The sequence below is a fragment of the Ictidomys tridecemlineatus genome, chromosome 4 (genome assembly GCF_052094955.1).
Source record: "Ictidomys tridecemlineatus isolate mIctTri1 chromosome 4, mIctTri1.hap1, whole genome shotgun sequence".
Classification (NCBI taxonomy): domain Eukaryota; kingdom Metazoa; phylum Chordata; class Mammalia; order Rodentia; family Sciuridae; genus Ictidomys; species Ictidomys tridecemlineatus.
Genome location: NC_135480.1, coordinates 2,257,180 through 2,270,156, shown reverse-complemented (window position 1 = coordinate 2,270,156; position 12,977 = coordinate 2,257,180). Strand labels below are relative to the sequence as shown.

The 12,977-nt window shown below is 43.8% G+C and overlaps 1 long non-coding RNA gene across 17 annotated transcripts in view; it reads right to left on the bottom strand.

Moving 5' to 3' along the window:
* The window catches only part of LOC110597422 (uncharacterized), a 201,062-nt gene that overhangs the window by 48,519 nt on the left and 139,566 nt on the right, over positions 1-12,977 (bottom strand). For 16 of the 17 annotated variants that reach the window (XR_013437327.1, XR_013437333.1, XR_013437334.1 and 13 more), the window contains one exon: positions 6,942-7,108. The exons of the other annotated variant lie outside the window; for it this stretch is intronic. This is a non-coding gene — a long non-coding RNA (uncharacterized LOC110597422). The remainder of the gene's footprint in view (positions 1-6,941; positions 7,109-12,977) is intronic. 17 annotated transcript variants of the gene reach the window in all.

The following is a 12,977-nucleotide window of genomic DNA, read 5'->3' as shown; positions in this document are numbered from 1 at the left end:
GAATGCCCTGAGCTTACACTAAGAGACATTGGATATTCCTGAATGCTGCTGACACAGCAGAGAAAGTCTGAGCATCACTATGACAGTGGGAATATCTCTGTTATAGGAACACACTGAGTAAGGCTCTATTTGGCAGTGTGACACTAGGGAAGGCCATTATTTTCCCAGAATACTAGGGAAAAATATGAGCCCAATTAGATATTGTGCAGAGTTCTTAAATCCACTGAAATACTAGGGTAGGCCCTGGATCTCACTACAATATTTTGGAAGGACCTGACACAAAATCAAACTGCTAGGAAGATGCTGAGCACAACTGTGAAGCTGAGAATGACATTTGCTCCACAGAGACCCTGGGCAAGGTCCTTGGATTCAATAAGAAACCCTGAGAGGCCCTAAACATGGTGTATCCTTTGGGAATATTCAGAGCCTCACTTAGTTATTCTTCCTTCAAGGTAGGAAGAATAACTAAGCCTCTTAGAATAGCACTGGGTGTCATGAAAACCTATAAAAGACCCTGAAATAATAGGAGTCTCTGTGGTTGGCTCTGAAACTCAATGTTCCCCTGCAAAAAAGAAATGAGGCATACTGAGCCCTCTGGAAGGCCCTGAGTATGTGAGGAAATTGTGAATGGTGCTGATCTGCACTGAGAGCCTGGGAAGACAGTAAGACCATTAAGACTCTTGGAAGGTTGTGCACACCTATGTCTACCTAAGGAAGGTCCATTCACCTTCCTAAGAATCTGAAGAATATTTTGAACACCATTGAGATCATAGTGAATAAAAGTAATGAATCTGAGACTTTTGTTGGAGGCTTGAGCCTCTTTTAAAAAAAGGGATAATATTCAAAATACCATAAAGACCATATGGATCTTTCTATACAAGATTGAAATTCTGGGATGACTTTGAGCCATCCTGAGACTTTATGTAGGTCCTGAGGCCCACTGACACTGGAATAGTCCCTGACCACGTCTGATATCCAGTGTATCTAAGCCTCTGAGATAGGCGCTGATTATCAGTGTAACTTAGGAAGACTATAGCTTCACTGAGTGCCTGGGAAGGAATTACACCACAATGACTCTGCAGAAGGCCCTGGACACCACTATGACCCTGCAGAGAATGATTTGAGATTCAGTAAGACTGTGGGCTGGCCCTGAGTACCACTCTCATCCTCATAATGGCAATGAACTCCACTGAGAACCTGAGAAAAGTGCTGAGACTCATTGAACCCTGGCAAAGACGCTAAAACCATTGTGTATTTAGGCAACTATATAAGCCATGAGGAGACTCTGGGTATAGCACTGAACATAATTGAGACAGTGCAAAAGGCCCTACAAAAAACTGAGAGCCTGGTCATGGTCATGATTTCCAAAGAGGCCCTGGGCAAGGCCTCTGGCTCTTTGAAAACCTGGGGAATATCCTGAATCACACTGGGAGGCTGAGAATGTCCAAGAGTTCAAATGAATGCATAAGGAAGTGAAGGAGAACACTAAATCTCTGGGGGACACTGTGCGCACCACTGTGACAATAGAGAAGACCAGGAAACCCACTGAGACCTGGGCAAGAACCAGGGAATGACAATAAACACACAACCTGGGAAAGGTGCTGAGATGAGTGAGACCCTGGCAAAATCTCTGAACTCAATGTGATTTCGGGGAATTATCTCAAACCTGTTGAACATGACTGAGACTTTGCAAAAAGCCCTGAGTAATACTCAGAGTCTGGTAATGTAATGGCCATGAGTTCCACTGAGGCCCTGGGTGAGGTCCTTTTCTACTTAAAAACCTGGGGAACATCCTAAACCACACTGAGACAATATAAATGTCCATGAGCTGAACTGAATGCATGAAGGAGGAAAGGAGAACAGTAAGATTCTGGAAAAACACTCTGAGCTAAACTGTGAGACTGTAGAAGATTATGACATCCACTGTGACCCTGGGCAAAAACCTACAATCCACTGAGTCATTACCAGAATCTGTGAGCTTCCTGAATGACCTGCAAAAGCCCTGAAATCTATTAAAATATCATAAATGTTCTGAGTGCCAAGAGATACTTTTGAAAGCCTTTGAATCACACAAAAACAAGAAAAGAATCTGAATACCCCTGAAATTCTATGAACAGCCCTGAGTGACAATAAAATTTTGGAAATATTTAGGACAAATACAGATATACTGGAAATGCATTGACATTCATTATATAGGATGAGAAACCCATGAGCTTCATTGTTGAGCTTCATTGTTGAGGTTAAAAAACAATGAAACAAGGTGACCCTAGGAAAGATCCACAACCCCACCTTGACCCATGTGAAGGCCCAGAAACAAGGTATAAAACTTTGTATTGAATGCCTTTAGCTCATAGAAGTTCTAACGGGAAATTTTGAGACCAAATCATACCTAGAATCTCAAAAATCAAAAGACCCAAGAGAATTTCCTGAGTATCTGTAAGTCATTGAGAAAAGCACTGAGCCAGAATAAGACCATGTAGAAAGCCCTGAGCTTGCACATGTGATCATGGGGTAGCCCTGAGTGCTGCTGACACATTGGGAAAGGCCCTGAGCACCACTATTCTAATTGGAATGTCTCTCTGTTACAGTGACACACTGGGCAAGGATCTATTCCACAGTGAGACACTAGGGAAGGCCATTTATTTCCTCAAATACTGTGGAAGATTCTGAGCACCACTAGATATTTTATATCCACTGAAATAGTACTACGAGCCCTAGACCTCACTACAACACTTGGAAAAGCCCTCACACACAATCAAACACTGAGAAAGATGGTAAGCACCACTGTGATGCTGGAAAGGTACTTAGTTCCAGAAAGAACCTGTAGAAGTCCCTGGGATCCATTGAGAAACCCTGGTTAACCTGAACTCAATGTTTTCTTTCAGAAGATTTGGAACCCTGCTCTCAAACTGGTAAAACATTGGGCATCACTGAGATTCTGAGAATGAAAAGGAGCCTCAGGGACAACCTGTAATAGACCCTGAAATGAAAGGATAACCTGAGGTTGGCTCTGAAACTCAGTCTTCCCTGCAAAGAGCAATGAGACCTACGAACCATTGGGAAGGCTTGGATTAAATGGTGAATTCATGAATGGTGCTGACCTGTACTGAGGGCCTGGAAAGGCAATGAGACCACTAAGATTTTTAGCAAAGTTGTGCACAAATCTGTCAAAATAAGGAAGGACCCTCCCCTTCCTAAGAATCTGAAGATTATCTTGAACATAACTGAGACAATAATGAATACAATTAATGGAGCTGAGACTCTTGTTTAAGGCTTAGGCCTCTTCTACACACTGGGCAATATTACAAGCACCAGGAAGACCATTTGGACCTTTCTAAACATGACTGAAAATGTGAGGAAGGCCTGGAGCCCTCCTGAGACTCTAGGTTAGGCTCTGAGACCCACTGACATTGAGGAAGACCAGATCCCTCTGATACCCTGAGTGTCACTAAGACTCTGGGGTAGGAACTGATCATTACTGTTACCTAGGAAGACTACAACCTCTGTGAGGCCTTGTGAAGGCAAAGATACCATCAAGATTCTGCAGAAGGTCCTGGGCACAACTGTGATTGTGGGGAATGCCCTGAGACTCAGTAAGACTCTGGTCTGACCATGAGCAACCCTGTGATACTGGGAATGACAATAAATTCCACTGGCAAACTGGGAAGTGTGCTGAGATTTACTTGTTACCTAAATTTATTGTTTCTTTCTGCAATTATCTAAGCCCTGGTGAAACTTTGGGAATAGCACTAAACATGATTGAGAGACCACAAAACGACCTGAGTACCTCGTAATGCCCATGAGTTCCACTGAGGCAACAGGCAAAGCCTTTGGCTCTTTGAAAACCTAGGAAGCATCCTACTCCACACTGATATTATGGGAATGTTCAGTAGCTCAACTGAATGCATGAGGAAGGGAAAGAGAACACTAAGACTCTTGGGGAATACTCAGACACAGCACTAAGACTAGAGGAGACCATAAAACCAAGTGAGAACCTGGGAAAGACCCATATCCAATGAATCAGAACCAGAGTCCATAAGCCTCCTTAGTGTCTTGCAAAGCCCTGAATTTCAGTGATTCACTGGGAAGGCCCTGAACACTGTATAGGAAACAGTGAGTGCCCAAGAGACACTTCTAAAGGTTTTTAAATCACAAACACATGGAAAGCACCTGAACATCCATGAAATGCTGTAGACAGGCCTGAGTCCCTCTGAAAACATGGAGATGGACTTGAGAACTATACATACACAGTGAGAAAGTATGAAGCCCACTACAGAACATGGGGAGCCATGAGCTTCATTGCTGAGCTGGGCAAGCACTGAGACACAGGAGAACCTGGAAGAGATCCACAAACCAACTTTAACCCTGGTGGAGGCACTGAACAAAACTGTGAAACTACTTATAGAAGGCCTTTAGCCTCACAGAAGCTCTGGGGGAAAACTCTTACACCCAATGTACCTGACATTACAATAAAGATGCTAGAGAATTCCTAGGCCCCTGTAGGTCATTGCAGAAAAACACTGAGCCAAACTGAGACCCTGCATAAAACACTGAGCTTACATTAAGAAACTGGTGGTGTGGCCCTGAGTGCTGCTGACACACTGGGAGTATTATGAGCAGTGCTAGGGAAGTCTCTCTGATACAATGACACACTAGGAAAGCTCTATTCCCCAATGAGACACTACAAAGCCCATTATTTTCCCAGAGTACTGTGGAAGAATCTGAGTACCACTAGATATTGTTCCACATTCTTAAAACCACTGAAAATTCTGGTAGACCCTAGGTCTCACTACAATACTTGGGAAGGCCCTGACAAACAATCAAATTCTAGGGAATATTCTGAGCAAAACTGAGGTGCTTGGAATGGCACTTAGCCCCACAGACACCCTGGGCAAAACCCTGGGATTCATTAAAAAACCCTCAACGACCCTGAACACACTGTTTCCTTTGGAAGACTCAGAGCCTCATTCCAATAATTACAGAAGCACTGAGAATATCACTGAGCTATAGCACACATGAACACCTTACAAAAGACCCTGAAATTATACTAAACTCTGAGGTTGGCTCTAAAACTTAGTGTTGCCCTGCTAAAGGCAATGAGACCTATGGAGACCCTTGGGGAGACAGTGAGCACATGATGTGTTTGTGGGTTGTGCTGATCTGCACTGAGAGCTGGGAAGGCAATGAGATCACTGAGTCTTGGGAAAGTTGTGCCTACATCTGTCAATGTAAGGAGGGCCCTTTGTCTTCCTAAAACTCTGATGAATACTTTGAACAAAACAGAGACAATAGTGAATGAAATTAATGAACCTGAGACTTTTTTGAAGACTTGAGCCCTTCTAAACACTGGGCAATATTACAGGCACCATGAAGTCCATGTGGAACTTTTTAAACAAGAATGAAATTCTGAGGAAGTCCATGAGCCCTCCTAAGACAGTGGGGTTGGCCCTGTGGCTCCCTGACACTGGAAAAGACACTAAATCCCTTTGATAACCTGAGTCTCACTATGATTCTGTGGTAGGCCCTGATAATTAATGTAAGCTCAGAAAACTCACTGAGTGCCTAGGAAGATAATGACACCATTAGTTCTATGGAGAAGGCCCTGGGCACCACTTTGACCTTTGTAATGTACTAAAACTCAGTAAGACACTGACTTACATTGAGGAACACTGTTACCCTAGGAATGGCAATGAATTCCACTGATAAATGGGGACAAGTGCAGAGAGTTCCTGAGACCCTGGCAAAAACTCTAAACCTACTGTGTCTTCAGGGAACTATCTAACCCTATTTAGATTCTGACAATAGCACTCAAAGTGACTGAGACACTGCAAATGGCCCTGAGAAAAAAATGGGAGTGTAGTAATGATTAAGAGTTCCACTGAAGCCATTGGAAAGACCTTTGGCTCCATGAAAACCTGGGAAACATCTTTTCCCATGCTTGGAATGTCCAAGAGCTCAACTGAATGCACAAGGAATGGAAGCAGAGCACTAAGACTTTGAGGGAGCATCCTGAGAATGACTGTGAACAGGAGGAGATCAAGAACCCCATGAGCCCCAGGACAAAAACCCAATCCCATTGAATCAGTACCAAGGTCCATGATACTCCTTTGTGACCTTCAAAAGCTCTGAATATCACAGATACACTGAGAAAATGCTGAACAGCAATTAAAAACAGTGAAGGCCCTGAATGCCCAGAGATTATTTTGAAGACCTATGAATCACACAAACTCATGGAAGGTCTCTGAACAGACCTGAAACTCTGTGGACAGCCCTGAGTCACACTAACATGCTATAGGTTGTCCTGAGCACTACACACTGTGGAAGGCATAAAGTTACTCAAGAAAATATGGGAAAGCCATGAGCTTCATGGTTGAGCTTGAAAAAAAAAAAAAAACTGAAACCTAAAAAGTTCCTGGGAAAGATCCACCACCCTGCTAAGAGCCTCATGTGCCCTGTGCACCACTCTCAGCCTGTACATTGACAGGCTTTAGCCTCACAGAAGCTCTGGGGAACAATCTGAGACCCAAGAATAGCTGAGATCTCAAAAAGCACACTAGAGAATTCCTTGAGCCCACGTAGATAAGCAGGGAAAGCACAGAGCTAGAGGGAGACCCTGGAGAAGACCCTGAGCTTACACTAGCAGACATGGGGTAGCCCTGAGTGCTGCTGCCATGGTGGGGTAGGCCCTGAGCACCACTATGACAAAGGGAATAGCCCTGAGTTTCAACAGCACACTTGGCAAGGCTGTATTTTTCAATGAGACACTATGGAAGGCGACAAGAATGCTGTGGAAGAATTTAACCCTACTAGGTTTACTGCAGAGTTCGGAAATCCACTGAAATGGTGCGTAGGTCTCAATACACTACTTGAGAAAACCCTCACACACAATCAAACTTTAGGGACATGTGGAGCACAAGTGCGATACTGGAAATGGCACTTACCTCCACAGAGAACTTGGGCAAAGCCTTGGTATTCATTGAAAAACCCTTAACGGATTGAACCCAGCGTATTGCTTTGGAAATATTCAATCCACACTCCAAGACTGGGATAAGCCCTGAGAGACTGAGATCCTGAGATTTTGAGAATAGAACTGAGCCTCATGGGCAACCTGAAAAAAAAAAAAACAGAAATAAATAGGAAACCCTGAGATTGGCTCCGAAAAAGTGTTCCCCTACAAAAGGCCATGAGACCTATTGAGACCCTTGGAAAGCTCTAAGCAAAGAGTAAATTGTGAATGTTGCTGCTCTGCTTGGACATGGAAGGAGACCACTAAGATACTTGGGAAGGTTATGCACACACAAGTCTACCTAAGAAAGGGCCTTTTTTCTTCCTACAAATCTGTAGATATTTGAATACAATAGAGACAACAATAAAATTAATGAATCTCTTATTGAAGTTTTGAGCCTCATCTAAAGACTGGGAAAAACTCCAAAAACCATGAAGACCATGTGGACATTTCTAAACAAATTGAAATTCTTCAGAATGCCTTCAGCCCTCCTGAGACTCTAGGGTAGATCCTGAGGCCCACAGACACTGATTAATACTCTGAGACCCTCCAATACCCTGACTGTTAGTAACTCTGGGATAGGCCCTGATCATCAGTGTAACCTGGAAAGACTGTAGATTCACTGGGAGCCTGGGTAGGCAATGACACCACTAAATGTTAAAGAAAACCCTGGGTACCACTGTGACCCTGGGAATGCTCTTAGAATAACCCAGTTTCTGGGCTGACCATGAGCAATTATGTGACCCAAGGAATGGCAATGGACTTCACAGAGAACCTTGGAAATGTGCTGAGAATCACTGAATCCCAGGCAAAAACTCAAGCCCAAATGAATCTTGGGGAACTACCTGAGCCCTGGTGAGACACTGGGAATAGCACTGAACACGACTGAGACACTGAAAATGGCCATAATAAAAACTGAGATCCTGATGATGGGCATAAGTTCCACTAAGGCCCTAAGCAAGTCCATTGGCTCTTTGAAAACTTGAAGAACATCCTGAACCACACTGAGATGCTGGGAATGTCCAAGAGCTCAACTGAATACACAGGGAAGAAAAGGAGAAGTCGAAACTCTGGGGGAACACCCTGAGCATGACTCTCAGACTGGAGAAGACCATAGAACCAACTAAGATGCTAGGTTGGAACAAAAATCTACCAAAAGTTATCAGTGTTTATGAGCCTCCATACTGTCCTGCAAACACCCTGAATTCCAGGGATATTCTGGGGAAAACCATGAACACTAATTAAAAACCAGAGAAGGTACAGAGTGCCAAAGACACTTCTGAAGCCCCTTAAATCACATTAACTCATGAAAAGCATCTGAGACTCCTGAGTCTCACTGAAATCCTGGAGATTGTCCTGAGAACTACAGATACATGGTGGGAGGCATTGATGCCCACTAAAAAATAAGGGCAAGCCATGAACTTCATTGTTGTTTTTGAAAAGCACTGAGACATGAGGATATCCTGGGAAAGATCCACAATCCCACTTAGACCCTGGTGGAGGGCTTGAACACCACTTAACCCTACTGAAGGCCTTTTATCTCACAGAAATTCTGGGGAGGAATCTGGGACCTGTCAATCTAAGGTGTGGTCCTTCACCTTTCTAAGATCTGAAGAATAGTTTCAACACCATTGAGACAACAATGAGTAAAATTAACAACTCTTGACACTCTTGGTGAAGTCTCCTCTAAACACTGGATAATATTTCACACATCATGAACACCTTGTGGAACATTCCAAATGTGACTCAAATTCTGGGGAAGGCCTTGAGCCTTGGAGAGATTAGGGAGCAAAAAATCTCAACTGGATGCAGAAGGAAGGAAATGAGAACATGGAGACACTTTAGGAACAACATGAGTATGACTGTCAGACAGGAGGAGACCATGAAACCCACTGGCATTCTGAGCTGGGACCCACAATCCAGATACACTGTGGAAAGCTTTGGAGTCCACTAAAGGACATGGGAAAGCCATGAGCTTCATTGTTGATCTTGAAAAGCACCGAGACACAAGGACACCCTGGGAAAGTTCCACAGTCCCACTTAGACCCTGGTGGAAGTCCTCACCTCCACTGTAATATACTGAAGACCTTTAGCATCTCAGAAGATTGGGGAAATAATTTGAGACTCAATAATATCTGAAATATCAAAAAAGACCCTAAAAAATACCCTGATGCCATGTAAGTTACTGGGGAGAGCACTGATCCAGACTGGGACCCTGGAGAAAGCCCTAAAATAACAATAAGAAATATGAGTATCCCTGAGTGCCAGTGACACAGTAGGAAATGCCCTGAGCACCATTGTGAAAGTGGGAATATCTCTGTTACAATACCACACTGGGCAAGGCTCTATTCCCCAGTGAGACATTAGCAAAACCATTTCTCCTCCCAAATATGCTGGAAGAATTGGAGTACCACTAAATATTGTGCAGAGCTCTTAATCCAATTAAAAATCTAGGGTAGGCCTTAGATATCACCAAGATTCTTGGGAAGGCTGAGATACTCAGTCAAACTCTGGGGAGGATGCTGAGCTTCCTCAATTGCAAATGTGAAGCTGCAAATGGCACATACCTCCAGAGACACTGGGCAAGGCACTGGGATTCATTGAGAATCCCTGAATGCCCCTGAATCTATTGTTTCCTTGAAAAGATTCTGAAAATTACTTGAGACTGAAAAAAACACTGAGCATCCCAGAGATTTTGAGAATAGCTCTGAGCCTCATACACAAACTGAAAAGAAAAAAAAAAACATGAAATAATAGACACTCTGAGGTTGGCTCTGCAACATTGTGTACTTCTGGAAGAAGCATGACACCAATTGAGAATCTTAAAAAGACCCTGAGCACATAGTGAAATTGTGAATGGGACTGATCTGTACTGAGAATCTGGGAAGGCACTGAGATTACTAAGACTTTGGGGAATGTTGTGCACACATCTGTCAACCTCGGGAAGGGCCCTTCACCTTTCTAAGAATATGAAGACTATTTTGAACACAATTGAAACCAGAGTGAATGGAATTAACCAATATGAGAAATATGTAGAAGCCTTAGCATCTTTTAAACACTGTGTAGCATTTTATATGCCATGATAACAAATGGGCTTTTCTAAACAACAATGAAATTCTGAAGAAGGCCTTGAGCACCCCTGGGAATCCAGGGTAGGCCCTGAGGCCCACTGACACTTGGAAAGACTCTGAGACCCTCTGAAACCCACAAAGCCTTTGTGGTAGGTCCTGATCATCAATGTAAACTGGGAAGACTATAGATTTACTTAGTACCTCAGAAGGCAATGACACTGCTAAGACTCTGCAGAAAACCCTGGGTACCACTGGGACCCTGAGAAAGGTCCTGTGACCCAGTAAGTCTCTGTGCATTCCCTGAGAAACTCTGTGACCTTGGAAATGGCAATAAACTCAACTGAGAACATGGGAAATGTGCTGAGATTTACTGAGATCTTGGCAAATACTATGAACCCTGTGTGTCTTTAGGGAATTATCTAAGCCCAGGTGAGAGTCTGGGAATAGCAATGAACATGACTGAGACTCTAAAAGGCCTCAAGGAAAACTGAAAGCTTGGTGATGGACATGAGTTCCACTGAAGCCCTGGGTTAGACCTTCAGCTCTTTGAATAACTGGGGAACATCATGAACCTCACTGAGGAGGTGGGAATGTCCAAGAGCTCAACTGAATGAATGAAGAAGGAAAGAAGAACACTAAGACTCTGGGGGAACTCTCTGAGCATGACTGTGAGACTAAAGGAGTCCATGAAACCCACTGAGACCCTGGACAAAACCCCCAATCCATGAACCAGTAGCAGAGTCCATGAGCCTCCTTTGTGACCTGCAAAATCCCTGAATTTCACTGATACACTCAGAAAATCCCTGAACACCACGAAGAAACCAGTGAAGGCTCTGAATGCAAAAAGACCACCTTTGAAGACTTTTAAATCACACAAAATCATGGAAACCATCTGAACACCCCTAATATTCCTGAGTCACAATGAACTCCTGAGATTGCTCTGAGAACTACACATAAACTGTGAAGGCATTGTGGTTCTAGAAGGATAATTGGGAGATGCATGAGCTTCATTGTTGAGCTTGAGAAACACTGAGACACAAGGACACACTGGGAAAATCTACTACCCCATGTAGTCCATGGGGGAGGCCCTGAACATTACTGTAAATCATTACTGTAATTACTGTGAGGCCTTTAGCCTCACAGATGCTCTAGGGAGGAATCAGAGACACGTCATACTTGAGGTTTTCAGAAAGGGGCTAGTGACTTCCCTGAGCCCCTGTAAGTCATTGGGGAAAGCACTGATCCAACTGGAGACTGGGGAGAACCCTGAGCTTACACCAAGAAACACAGGCTAGCCATGAGTGCCCCTGGCACAGAGAAGAAGGCCCTCAGCATGACAATGAAAATGGAAATATGGGCAATGTTCTATTTCCCAACGAAACTAGTGAAGGCCATTATTTTCCCAGAATAGTGTAACAGAATCTGAGCACCACTCAATTTTTGTAGAGTTGTAAAGACCACTAAAAGACTAGTATAGTCTCTAGGCCTCACTATGATATTTGGGCAGGCCCTGACACACAGTCAAACACTGAGCAACCTGTTCAGCAGCAGTTTGAAGCTGAAAGTGGAGTTTAGCTTAACTGTGAACCTGGGAAAACCCTGGAATTCACAGAGGAATCCTGAATAGCACTGAAGCCTGTTTTCCTTTGGAAGGTTCAGAGCCTGGCTCCAAGGCCAGAAGAAGCACTGAACATTACTGAGACTCTGAGCCTCATTGAAAATGGGTCAAAGATCCTGAAAGAATAAGAACCTCTAGGTTGGCTCTAAAACTCAGTGTTCCTCTGCAAAAGCAATGAAACCTAGTTAGGTGTTTTCAAGGGCCCTGAGCACATGGTGAAATTGTGAACAAGGCTGATCTTCACTGAGATGCTGGGAAGGCAAAGAGGAAAATAAGACTTTTGGGAAGGTTGTGTACTCATCTCTCCATTGAAATAGGGTCCTCCACTATTTTCAGAATATGAAGAATGTTTTAAACAGCAATTACACTACAGTGAATAAAATGAAAGTGTGTTTTTTTGTTTAAGACTTGAGCATCATGTAAACACTGGGCAGTATTCCAATGAGTACCATGAAGACTATGTGGACCTTTGTAACAAGACAGAAATCATGTGGAAGGCCCTGAGTCCTCCTGAGTGTCTAGGGGATGTCTGAAGGCTCATTGACAATGAAAAAGACCTGACCCCTCTGAAGCCTTAAGTGTCACGAACACTCTGGAATAGGCCCTGATTATCTCCATGACCTGGGGAGATTACAGCTTCATAGAGGGTCTGGGAAGGCAATGGAACCACTGACACTCTGCAAATAAGCCTTGAATACCACTGTGACCTGAGAAATTCCCTCAAAATCATTTACACTCTGGAAAGGCCCCTGCAAGAGCAATGAACTCCACTGACAACCTGGAAAAAGGTGCTGAGATTTACTGAGACTCTGGCAAAGTCTCAGAAACCAATAAGTGTTTGCAAACCTATCTAAGCCCTGGTGAGGCTCTGGGAATAGCACTGCAAATGACGGAGACATTGCCAAAGGCCCTAAGAAAAATTGAGCATGGTAATTGCCATGAGATCCACTGTGGCCATGGGCAAGTCTTTTGGATTTTGAAAGCTGGAGAACATCCTGACCCTCACTGAGATGCTGGGGATATCACAAATCTCAACTGGATGCACAAAGAAAATAAGGAGAACATGAAGGCACTGGGAAAACACCCAGAGCACGAGCATGAGACTGAAGGAGACCAGGAAAGCCATGAGACCCTGGGAAAGGACACACAGTCCACTAAATTAGTACCAATGCCCAGGAGCCTCATTATTGACCTGCAAAAGTCCTGAATTCTGGTGGGATACTGTGAAAAGCCCCAAACAACAATCAGAATCCTGAGGACCTGAAATGCCAAGAGAAGGGTT